Source organism: Hesperophylax consimilis, chromosome 26 (assembly GCF_061612785.1).
Source record: "Hesperophylax consimilis isolate HC1 chromosome 26, BYU_Hcon_1.0, whole genome shotgun sequence".
Taxonomy (NCBI): Eukaryota; Metazoa; Arthropoda; class Insecta; order Trichoptera; family Limnephilidae; genus Hesperophylax; species Hesperophylax consimilis.
This window is the reverse complement of record NC_142861.1, coordinates 21,188,181-21,201,221: the sequence shown is the minus strand read 5'-3', so window position 1 is coordinate 21,201,221 and position 13,041 is coordinate 21,188,181. Positions and strand designations below refer to the sequence as shown.

Genomic DNA, 13,041 nt, shown 5'->3' with positions numbered 1-13,041 from the left:
CAAGCAGTAATTGTTGAATGAAACACTGGTATATATTGAATTATTTCGCGGATAAGAGATAAGCCGCCATAGCTCAGTGGTCAGAGCTGTCGACCGGAAATCGAAAGGACACGGGTTCAAGTCCCGTTGGCGTCATGTATCTTTTATCAGGTGATTTTTCAATGTGGATGAGTGTTTCAGGCTAATAATTATTGCTTATAATATAATTGTTACCCTTTGTGCTATGCATAAAAAATCTTGTCTTAAACATTAGTTTACAAAAAAATAAATAATAATAATAATAATGGTAAATCCAAAAACACCACGACTACAGATTATGAAACCACAAAAAATTTACGCGGGACTAATGTTGCCAACCTAAAAACATAGAAACTGCTATCTAACATTTAATATTACAGCGTCATGGCCCCATGTTCAGTACCTATTTGAAACAGTATTTTTTGTAATGGTATCACTCAATTGCCAGGGCTCCTACCAGGGAGCAACTTGACAAATGTAAATTATCTCTCATAGCGAGGTTGAGGACCGACTGATATTTGGGGCTTATGAAAAAAAGATGAGTGGAGATAGTAGGAAGAATGTTGCAAAAAAGCATTTAAAATGGAAAATGCATTGAGAAAAGCATTTAAAATGCAAAATGGTTTTTAGAAAAGCATTTTGCATTTCCATTTGAAATGGATTTATTTGAAATAAAGCACATCTCTGGTAAATATACATTATGTTACCGCAGCAGGAACGACCTTCATCTTCCGGTGGAAATCAAAACCCCATAAGTTTCCTAGAAGATTTAAAAGAATACACTAGAAAAGTGAAACGTGCAGATCCATTAATTGTCGTACGGGAGAATTTGAAGGGGGAAGCCAAAACGTGGGCCAAATTATACAACAAGCGAGGGGAAACAATGTTGGATTTCGAAAGAGATTTTTTAGCTACCTATTGGGGAGATATAAAGAAGAATGAGGTTCGCCGTCGTCTTGCAGAAGGGGTATATGATGCCGAGGGAGATATATCCATGCTCACGCATTTCGCAAACTATTGGGATTTAGCGAAAGCATTAAAAATTACCGAAACACCGTTGAGCGTAGTTGACGAAATTATGAGACATTACCTTAAAGAAGTTCAATCGCTATGGTTTTCAAGACAGTCAGGAGATGAGATTGTCGCTGCTGAGTTTCTTCGAAAACTAGATACAATGGTTTGCACAACGGAAGAACGGAACACAAAGAAAAGGAGTGGGGAAGAGTTCGCCAAGAAGGACAAATACCGTGACCGTTACCACGCTATAAAGAAGAGAATTCACGCAATAGAGAGTGTGGAAGGAGGCGCTAGCTGCAACAAGTGTGTAGAAACTACGACATCTTCAAAGGGAGGTTCTACAATAACTACAAGCGGCAAGGAGCTAGTCATCGCGAACAATTCGGGAAACGGCCGAGGGTTGATTCATTAGCCCTCATGAATACGACTCACACAGGGAGAGGGACGCCGGCACCAAAACACAACACTGCATTGAAGATTATGATGAAATAGGGGTGGAATCCAATGAAAGGATTAGAAAAAAATGAACAAGGTATGATTGCCCCAATAAAAGCAGAAAGGAATGTGAGAAGACGAAAGGATGGAGCGGAAGAAACGAGAACGGAAGCGGAAATAGATGTGGAAGTATGTGTCAATTCTTTACAACAAATAACGGATGAATGGAATCAATTGAAAATGAACGAAGAAAAAACAAGAAGGGAAATTAGGGGGTTCAACAACATTATGAGGAAGTAGAAAAGGGTAGCACTTTACCGTTATTACCGGAAGCCAAAGCACAGATAGATAACACGGAAGTTCATTGTTTAATAGATACCGGAAGTCAAATCACGTGCGTTTCTCAAGAGTTTTATGAAAATTATTTAAATGATCAAACAATTTATCCCATTATGCCTGTAACAACTATACAAATTAAAGTAGCGATAGGACACAAAAGTCAGAGAATATCTAGGTTGGTTTAAGTACCATTGCGATTTGGAGATGTTATAATAAATACGCCGTGTTTAATAATACCGAAGTTAATTAGGCCAATTATATTGGGTATCAACTGGTTAGACGAATATACAGCTGAATTTAAATGTGGAGAAAACAGAAAGATAAAAATAAAAACATGAAATGGGAAGAAGGAAATAGAGTTAGTATATTCAACCGTAATTCATAGGAAACCTAAACAGGAGACTAGAAATCAAAATTGCACTCTAGAGCGTTTAACTACGACTTTGTTAGGGTGCAGGGAATCAGAATAGTTACAATAAGAAAGTTAGCTCATTCAGAGAAATCATTTAAGTCTAGGCTTGCAATGGAAAGACCAATTCAATTTTGAAACTCAACGCCTTGATCAGAACCAAGAGGGTTACCACAAAATGAAAGTAATTAAAATCCTATATCATAAATCAAAAAATTACACAACGTTTGATGGAATTTAATTACAATATAAATACGAAAATATTTGCGTTCAAGTTCGTAAATAACGTATTAATTAGTTAAGTACATATGTCTATAAAGATGCATAGTATAAGTATAAGTAGCTTTCTGTAGATATCAAAGAAATTAAGGGTCCAATTTTCATGGAGGCTTATGTGTTGTAGGGGAGGAATTTTCCATCCCTGCGAACACATATGCAAAGCCTTAGGAAAAAAAATTAAATATCGGTCATAGCCAAGAGAGAAGAAAATTTTATATTGTTTTAAACAAATAAAAGAATTGGCGAAAAGATGAGAATATTACAAGCATTACTTATTGTCTAAATTTTGAAATACATATTTTAGATATGACTTACCCCGGACTTTATCATTGACAATTTCTGTTTCAGTTATTTAAAGTCAGCGTTTTCAAAAATCAAACAATTGAAAAAGTTCCAACAAACAGTATTAATCATTCAAATGCATGGGTTTTTTGATATTCGAATGTATTCTTAAAACTTACTAATTTCGGTTTTCGTTATTTTCGTTCAATTTTCGTTAGTAATGTGCGTGAAAATTTTCACGTTCTACGAATTCATATAATTATTTGTTTTGAGATTTGAGTCGTTTTCAAAATTGCAAGTGAATATGTAAGAATAATGTATTCAAATAAACTATTAATTATACCTATAATATAATATTATAATAGAAAATTCTTTTCAATGTCATTTTCATAATCGGAATAAATAATAATATACCGTGATTTTTAACGGGTCTGCGCTGGTACTCAGAGTTAATAATTAATACATTATGAAATCATTTTCATTTGGAAAGTAACAACATGTATAATGTACATAATATGAGAAGTAAGCACTTCCACCAAAAAAAAATTTTAGTACCTTCTGTGTTGCCAGCTTAAGAAATTTAAAGTTGTTGCTTTCCCATTTTTCTACTATTACTTATCAGATTTAACGGAGTAACTTCAAAGTTGAATAACAATTCTCTCCTTTTCTGCGGTTGTTTGACTTACAAGCGTTAAGCCAGCGCGTTATCTTTAAAACTAACGTGGCACATAAAGTTGGATATTATCTTTGTAAAGTTATTTTATAATTATGTATTCAAATTAAACAGACCATTAAATTTCCACAAAGCACATATCATTTCACAGCATCCCATGCCCTGTATTTGATTAAATGTTTAAATTAGTTTGGCATCCCTCTGGGCTTAGAGGATACGGGAGAGATACAGGCCAGAAAGGTCCCGCCAACATTAGGTGGGATTAATACTGGGACCCCTCCAGCGTGTATGTTGTTCCTATTGAAATAAACTTAGAGGTTAGGCGTGCATGGCACTGAAAGCGACACATATTGACGAGCAAACACAATACAATTGCGACTATCTATTATGTAACCCTTTCGAAGGCCTGAGATTGGCGGCCAAATCTTTGGGTATGCTGTGTGGAGGGACTTTAAAGAGAGGAAAAACAGAAACTGGAAAATCGTTCCACAACCGAGCCGTTGAAAACAAGTCGTGGAAACGACCCGTTCCCATCTAACAAAGTTCATCTGTACAAATGCTAGGCCCTATCGATAATATAGATAACGGTATTGAAAAAAAACTATTTTTAAGGTAGGTATAGGTATTTTTAAAGGATATTCTCTACTAAGAGACAAATTAAAAAACTACTCAAATTACGCAATAAAAAGTATTTACTGAATTTTTGACGTACTTTCTGAACAAAACATCCCTCAAAACACACCAATCGCGCAAAACTCTCACGCACAATTGACACAGGGTAACTCCAAAGTATTTTTAAACAAAATCTACACCTTTTGACTTGATAATATCTATTGACTGTAGCTGCACATTGTGATATTTTGTGGTAAGGATACTGAAAATGATGAAAATATAATGTGATGGCTATTCTCCCACAGCTTTCTAAAGTGTTAACCTGTGTGTTATACTTTCTGTTTGTGATGAATTCAAAAATCTGAAAATAGTACCTACGAGACTATCATAAAATTGTGTAGTTCCCAAAGACTGCGATGTCTATAAACATAAACATCCGACCCATAAACTAGAAAAGCTGAAATAGTTGTATTTGAATGTTTGTGGAAGTTAAATCTTTATTATTTGGACAATAAGGTAAGACGAATTGGGCAATTAAAAAAATAGTTTTTTCTCATACTTTTATGTTTTGAATAGTTTCAAGCACATCAAACCATATGAATTTTTTCTGCAATATTTTATGTACCGAATTTTTTTAATGTGAAAAATGCTTATATGTAGCAGTTAATCCACGTGGATGTTTCTAATGTTGAACATTTCGGATGGGTGTTTTCGGTATATGAAACTATCACTGTTGGTGAAGTAGGATTCATCAAAAGTCAAATTTTGAAAATCGTGGGTTGGTGTATGGGATTAGTAAAATATAGCAGTGTTAGAGTGAGACAGAAATAGTTAATTGTATAAAAGTAGTTGCACTTGGTTAAGCCAACCCTTTCATCCCAAATCTCAGCTAGAATAGACACTAATTTCAGTCACATCCATATTCATTGTTAAGCGTAATTAACCAGTAATTGTGAACGTATGAATTATTATTATAATTCTTACACTCTCATCGTAAGAATTGTGCATGACACAATTATCAATCCCGTGAAAGATAATAATAATCTTTTTTCATTTAATATCGTTCAAAGCAATAATATTTGCAATTTAGACGATGATCGACAAACAAAATTCTGTTTCAGCTAACACAGAGTCGACAGCTAACTAGTGCCACCTATGTCTATGGTTTCGGGGATTCCACGCCGGATGGAAACCAACTTAATTTTGATACAGTCGTTCTGCCAAATTGGACAATACATAAATACCTATAAGGTATTCGTACATGCCACGACATGTCATTTTAACGGTTTGCCCTGCGGGAAAAATTGAAGTTTTACGAATATTTTAAACGTTTCCGTACGTTGTGAGTTAGTCAGCGATAAAAATACAAGTTCTTGAACATTGATAATCCAAGCCATTACAGAGATAAACCGATCGACTTATTGATGAATCAATAAACATTTATAATATATTATGATAACACGTAAAAAATAAGTACTTCCGAGAAAATTTCGCAATCATTTATAAAACATTTTTTTGAAATTGTTGTTGTATTAATAAACCTTGATTTATTGGCCAAATTATTCAATTGCAATTTATAGTAATATTAAGTGTTTTGTTTGAAAATTTGATTTTTTTTTATTTCAGTACCTTGATTAACCATTTGTACTTCTCATGAATAATGTTCTTAAAATTTCACTACCTTGATTGAGCATTTGTACTTCTCATGAAAATATTATATTCTTAAAATTTCACTGCCTTGTTTGAGCATTTGTACTTCTCATGAAAATATCAGGTTCTTAAAATTTTACTGCCTTGATTGAGCATTTGTACTTCTCATGAAAATATTATGTTCTTAAAATTTCACTGCCTTGATTGAGCATTTGTACTTCTCATGAAAATATTATGTTCTTAAAATTTCACTGCCTTGATTGAGCATTTGTACTTCTCATGAAAATCGCACGCATCTTATTGAAAAAACCCGAATAAAATCGCACTTTGACCAAATAATCCAATATATTTCGGTAGAAGCCCCGAAAATTGATTTATAAAACATTTCGTAAGATTTTCACTGAAAATAATATATTGATTATAAAATATGTACAATACATTACTAAACTTTCACCTATAAATATAAATAATCATACAGGTTTGCTCTTGTGGAAGCTTTAGCGAAAATAGTGATGGAAAAGAAGTTGAACGGTGTTAGCCGGTTCGAGTCCCTGTCCTCAAAAATTCTCTATTAATGTAATATCATATAACTTGCAAAAAATCTTTAAATAAAGATTTTCATAAGATGTACGAATGTTTGATCAAGGGACCAAAACTTTAAGAACATAATATTTTCAGTCGTTTTTGACACCTTTTGGCAGATTAATGATTTGCATTCATGATAAAAGGCGTCTTTTTGTTGCTTTTAAAATAAAAAAAAATAAAAAAATTCCATACAATGTCGCTCCGGCCTAATACACATCCAAATTTTCCAGAATCACCTCCCTAATAACATCACATTAAATTGAAAGCAGTAATTTACAACGACTTAAAAAAAATATCTACTCACACAAAGTAAAATAACTTCACCACTCACAAAAAAAATCTCTCCAAAACCAAAAAATAAGTTAAACGCTATTTAAACAGAACAAGACACAGAAAAATAAATTAAACTCTATTTAAACAGTACAAGACACAGAAAAATAAGTTAAACGCTATTTAAACAGAACAAGACACAGAAAAATAAGTTAAACGCTATTTAAACAGAAAAAGACACAGAAAAATAAGTTAAACGCTATTTAAACAGAACAAGACACAGAAAAATAAGTTAAACGCTATTTAAACAGAAAAAGACACAGAAAATTAGTTAAACGCTATTTAAACAGAACAAGACACAGAAAAATAAATTAAACTCTATTTAAACAGTACAAGACACAGAAAAATAAGTTAAACGCTATTTAAACAAAACAAGAACACAGAAAAATAAAAAAGATAACGGCCTCAACTAAGAATCGAACCCATGATCTCTGTCTTACCGAGAATACATATTTGACCACTCGACCATTGGGACCTAATTATGACACGTCATTTTTATTATTATTTTTTTTTCTGTCTTGTTCTGTTTCGTGTTTCTTTTCGATTTATTAGTACAATCTTCTTATTCAATGATATATTACATTGATGGGTATAACTTTCAAAGTTATTAAAGAAAAAGTTGTTCCAATAAAAAAATTAAAAGCTTTTTTTATGAAATCAGAATGGATTGATACTCTTAGTATTGCCCTGTTGAAAGACCACCATTCAGAATCTAAACCTTTTTCCAAAGTTTCTCTACCTACCTCATCTACTTCCTCCCCTACTCAACATAAGATGCCTTAGTCCCACTGGCTCTGAGAAGTTAAGGCTTCTTCGGTATTCATTAAAAAAAAACACTATAAAAGATCTTGAACTACACAATAGACTAAATTTACTCATCTTCAGTTCTTTATCCTGTTCTATTATTCATGCGATCACAATTTTTGACGCATTGGAATTCTGACTCTGGACATTGAAATTCTTGGGAAGGTTGAGCCTCGTTCGCATGGATGTTAAATGTTCGAGGCTGGGATCAAGCACGTGTAGTCAAATTTGTTTGTTATTTTCTGCAAGCTTGCCGTTACTTTGACACTATCATTCACTGAGCATGACTATTCTATTTTAATTTTTGATTAAATTGAGATTGACAAACGAAGAGTTGGCGTATCATGATGATCGAAATTCAAATTTGTTCTGTAAAAATACAAATAGTGGACAAAAACGGAAAACGCTGCGATCGTTTAAATGATTTTAAATGCCAACACCAAGAAAGTAAAAATAATCTACCTAACCTCAAAAAAACACTGTGGCTCAAGTGAATAGTTTTACAACAATATTGAACGGTGTTTACAAAAAAGTTTCGTGGTTATTTCTGAAAGGAAATGGTTCTAAGGAAATTTGACATAAGAACTTGTTGTTCAACATTTTCTTGAAAACTTTAAGAAAAAATTAGGCATGCTATTTTTTGAGATTACATTGCAAGCAGAAAATAGTTACAAGTCAAACATAACCTTACATTTGAATGTCGAAATTTTGTTTTAAAATTGTCGTTACTTGGTGTTACCACAGCAATTAATTTTTTGAACCATTTTCTTATTTTCTAGATTTTGTAGACAAACTATATGTGCTCGTATAATTATGCATTTTTTGTAGGTATTCTTTATAACTAAGTAATAATTTTATCCATACTAACCCGTTACCAACGTGTTGATAAACACTTGGTTGGACTAAGAAATTAAATAAACGTGTTTTACACAGTACTCTAAAATAAAGTCGGAACCTTAACGTCGTAAGTAAAGAAGGCGTATAGAAAAATATACAACTCTTTTCCGGCGTATTGAACAATCCTACGATCGAATTTGCCCTAGCAGGCTTAGAAAATGGATCTCTCTGCGGGGTATATTTTAAGTAATTGAGATAAACGTAATACTAAAATCTCAAATGTTTCTAACCGAATTTCTCGGGAAGTTTCTAAAAAAAATAAAATCGGGGCTTATCGCCTATTTTGCAGTTGAAAAAAGTTGTACGAAATTTTCAAAATTTTACGTAAAATATTTTAATGTTAAGGTACTGTTTCTATAAATCGTAAATATACACAATTTAAAAAAGGTAAAATAAATGTGAATTCGTCAGTATTACAAATTATTATGAGCAATAATTAGTTATTAATATAATATTTCACCAACAAATGTAGATATAATATGTCTCGACGCCATCTAGTGGCAAATTTAGCACTAACAAAGCCTTTCCTACAAAAAAAAAGTTGGTTGTTTACACGTGAAAAAATATAATAAGCAGTAATTTTTTATTGAAGTACTAGAACATATTGAATTATTTGGCGGTTGGAATAAGCCGAAAAAGCTAAGTGGTCTCAGAGCACCTGACCGGACATCAAAAGGTGCGGGTTCAATTACCGTTGGCGGCATTTATTTTTCCTCGCGAGATATTTTCAATTTGTATGGATATTTAAAGCGACTAATTATTGCTTATAATAATTTGTTATCCTTTGTGATATGCATAAAAAACCTTGTCTTATATACATTAGTTTATCATTAAAAAAATAATCGTCAGTATTAATTTAAATGTGAGCCTCGAGTACACCCCCGTTATTAAAGTGTTGTGAAGTACTAACTTTACAATTCGTGCATTATTCATTACTCTGTAAAAAAACTGTTGTCACACTTTACTGCTGTCAGAATTCAAAACAAACGCCACAAATATTCCATAGCGGTAAAAGACTTCTCGTGCGAACGAGGCTTAGGAATAATAAAAATTCAAACAAAATGTCTACAAAAAAAACGAAGGATAAATTTTACCACGTCCTTTGAAATTGAAGTAAGCATTCTAATTCTTAAATCTCTTTCCATATTCCCTCTTGCTTCAGATCTGCTCAAACAGAACCCGCACCCTTAAACAGGTTTTTACGCGGAATAGTAAAGCGGATAGAAATGTGTTGAGGGCGTGTCCGTTAGCCCAATGTAAGTACTTTTGGTGAAATTTATCAACATTTGCAAATAAAGAAAATATTTCTTGATCGGATTATTTTTATGGTCCCTCTGGGGAATATAAGTTAATTTGAGAGGCGAGTATGATAGGTACTGCTGCCCCGGGAACCAACACTTCCGCCATAGGTTATCCCAAGTATTTCCATATGACCATATGACCTCGCTAGCACGATTCTCCCGACCCATCGTCTTGTACCGCATTCCGAGGAATGTATTCATACGTCAGTCATTCCTGAACCCCTCATACCTTTTTCCTTCGAAGGACTTCCTCTCCTAAAGCGACCTTCCACACGCATTTCCAAAGATAACATAGGCCCCGAGAAAAAATATTTTCCTCTGAGCTACCTGTATGGAGCTAATGTAACAAAATGAACTTTTATGAATCGACGATATCAGCTAGAGATCAACTTCTAGGCATTATCTGTTATACAGTATTTAAATCAATGTGGATAAATAAAAAAACGGTCAAAGACAATACTTTTGTTGGAGAACACGATTGTTTCGTAAAAATAATGCACCGATAAGATTTCTTTAGGGTTAAAAAAAACGGTGCTCGTTTAAAGTATTTTCGAAGTTCCTATTGTTCAGGAATAGTTTTCGAAATGAATGCTACGTAGAACACGATAAAATTTCCGCGAGCCGAGCCTCGAATTATGCGAAAGCAGGCACGAAATCCCATAACTCACGGCTCGGCTCGCGGAAATTTTGTCATGTTTTTACGGACCCTAATATTGTTTTTTTATTTTATTTTTTATTATTTAATAAATGTTTACAAGTTACATTTTTTGACATTTTTTTAACTACCATACTAGGCTAATGCCCGTGTTGTTTGACGGAGAAAAATAACTAATATTGAATACTATAAATTTATTAGGAATCTCTTAAAATTATTCTTAATACGGTTAAAAACGGGATAAGAGGCCTTTAACGGATGAATTGATAGGTTTTCTAATAAACTTTTAGTAAAATACGAACGTATTATCATGATGTCGGTAAACGTATTCTTAATATTTCCGCATTTCGTCTTTGTATATTATCAAGGCAAACGCAGGTGCATGAACAGTATGAACACGTGTTCCGATATCTTAGAAATTTCGTAATAGTTTTAAAGAAAACGCCTCTCAATCCCGTTTTAAATCGGATTACGATTTGAAAAGATTGTAATAAATTAGCAATACTGATTTCTCTTCGTGTTCATACTTGTATAGGGAGCTCTTAAGGTAAATAAAAAATAAATATATTTAATATACTGATATGTATTATACAACATATGTTTAAAAAAAGAAAAAAAAAAGTCTTTTGTATATATAGGAAAAAAAACTAGTAAGTAATGGCAAAATACCAACGTCGTAATTAATATCGAATTTAAATAATAGTACCTACTTGAAATGGTAAAGTAAATCAAAGTATAATATACATATCAAGTATGTAATTAATAAGAGTCTAAAAAAATAACAAATAAACTAAGGAGTATGTGAGTTACGTTGGAAGGTATAGAAACGAGATTTTTTTTTAAAAAGCAAATAAATAATACACATTAATAACTAGCAAATAGGTCTGAAATTAGCTGCCTTTTGAAACTCAGAAAATTATTAAAACCAAATATATCAATAAGTTCAAAGTGTTTGTTTGCAAGGTGATGAATTCTTGGAATCGGTGAATAAATAGAGGTTATTGTTACATTTAAAAGTGTTTTTGTTTCGAGTTTGTCTGGCAGGTACATTTATATAAATTAATTCAAATAATTCAGGGCTGTCAATTTGAGATTTGAAAATTTAGAATAAAAATAATATATCAGTTAAAACTCTTCTATCTGATAGTTTGAGAAGTTTGGTTTCGGTGCATAAGTTATTATAATTTATAAATTCGATGGAAATATTCATTTAAAATTGATGTACCGAAGAAATTTATTTTGTATCTTTTCTGAGGCTTAATAATGGACTTTGTAGAACGGTGACCATACTGTTGAATTTGACGTAATTTTCCCGTAAGACAGCATTTTGAATCATTAAACTCGCATAATTAATAACCTGACAATATTTGAAAACATCATATCTCGTGATGGAGGACTTAAGCAGCCGAGAAATAGAACGCACGACGCCCGGGTGGGACCCAAGCGCGATGCCAACTCAGCCACTGACCGGTTGGAATTAATTAATGAATTATTAAATTTAATTGATCACACTTCCATAGATTAACTGTTCAGTGCTCTATCAGGTTTTCCTCATTCGCGACACAAATACCTCGTCAGCGATTTGATAAAAGCCCGAGCTCCGGCGAGTTCCACCTACAAATAATAATAATAATAATTTTTTTATTCACGATGAGGCCTCACCGGCCGGAGCTTTTCTTAACGAGATTTACGGACATTAGTCATGAAAATAAAGATTATTTAAATATATTTTTATGTTTGCGACTTTTTGCTATTTTTGTTGACACAGGCAGAAAAGACGAAGAAGTGGATTGCCACCTATTCCCCAATAAATTGTATTGCCTAAAACGGCGATAGATGATTCGAACGCGACGCGAAAATATCATCATTACTTACAAGCGGACATGTAGACAAAAATTATACAATTAGCAGTGATTTTTTTTAAATTTTATTTTTTTAATTGATACATAAGAAGTATTTTTTGAATAAAATATTATTTGGTAACGAGAGCCTCACTGGGAGCTTATTCGTGCTGAATACTCGTGAGATTAATTAGTTATTATTATTTGTTTGTCCATTCTTTATTTGTTAATTTTCATTAAAGCACTGATTTTGAAACGATCGATCCTTTTTTATTAAACAGTGGCGTTCACAAAGTTATTTATTTAAAAAAAAAGTAATGTGCACTATTCTAAAATCATAAAATTTCTGCTGCAGTGTAAACAAGGATAACAAATTTTAAGGATAGTATAGAAAAGGTAATCTTTTAGGAATTAATAAAATAATCTGATAAAACCTTCTTAGACGCAATATTAAATACTTGTACATACCCTTTCGGAGTCCCTGGCAATAGTTGTGTAGATCTACACTTTCATTTATTGACATGCTATTTATATAATATTATTTATGTTAAACACGTCTTTTAAACCCTCGCGATAAGTTTGACTTCGAATAAGTCAATGTCCTAAAATGGGTTAATTTTGGTCGGAAGAAATGAGTCGATAGATAAAAATAATCTTTTGAGCAACTGTGTAAAGGAATGATTAGTATTATCACTTTTTTATATCAATGCCTTATCGCGTTTGCGATTTGATAGCAATGGAACGATACACACCAAAGGAACGCGGAATTATTGTGACTGCTTATTTGACCGGTCTATTTTTAACGCAGGTGGGGTAAAAATAATGTCATAGTGGGAATTGGCTACCTTTTGTTAGAAATTAAAAAAAAAATTGGGCTCTGTTTTCATGGAAAGTTTTTTTGAACGTTGGCACGC

At 32.7% G+C, this 13,041-nt stretch overlaps 1 protein-coding gene across 2 annotated transcripts in view; it reads right to left on the bottom strand.

Annotated features, from left to right (window-relative positions):
• The window catches only part of LOC149411288 (uncharacterized), a 28,981-nt gene extending 16,241 nt beyond the window's left edge, over positions 1–12,740 (bottom strand). For both annotated transcript variants that reach the window (XM_089647192.1, XM_089647193.1), the window contains exon 1: positions 12,596–12,740. The gene's annotated coding sequence lies outside the window, so the exon portion shown is untranslated. The remainder of the gene's footprint in view (positions 1–12,595) is intronic.
• Between the last annotated feature and the right edge of the window lie 301 nt (positions 12,741–13,041).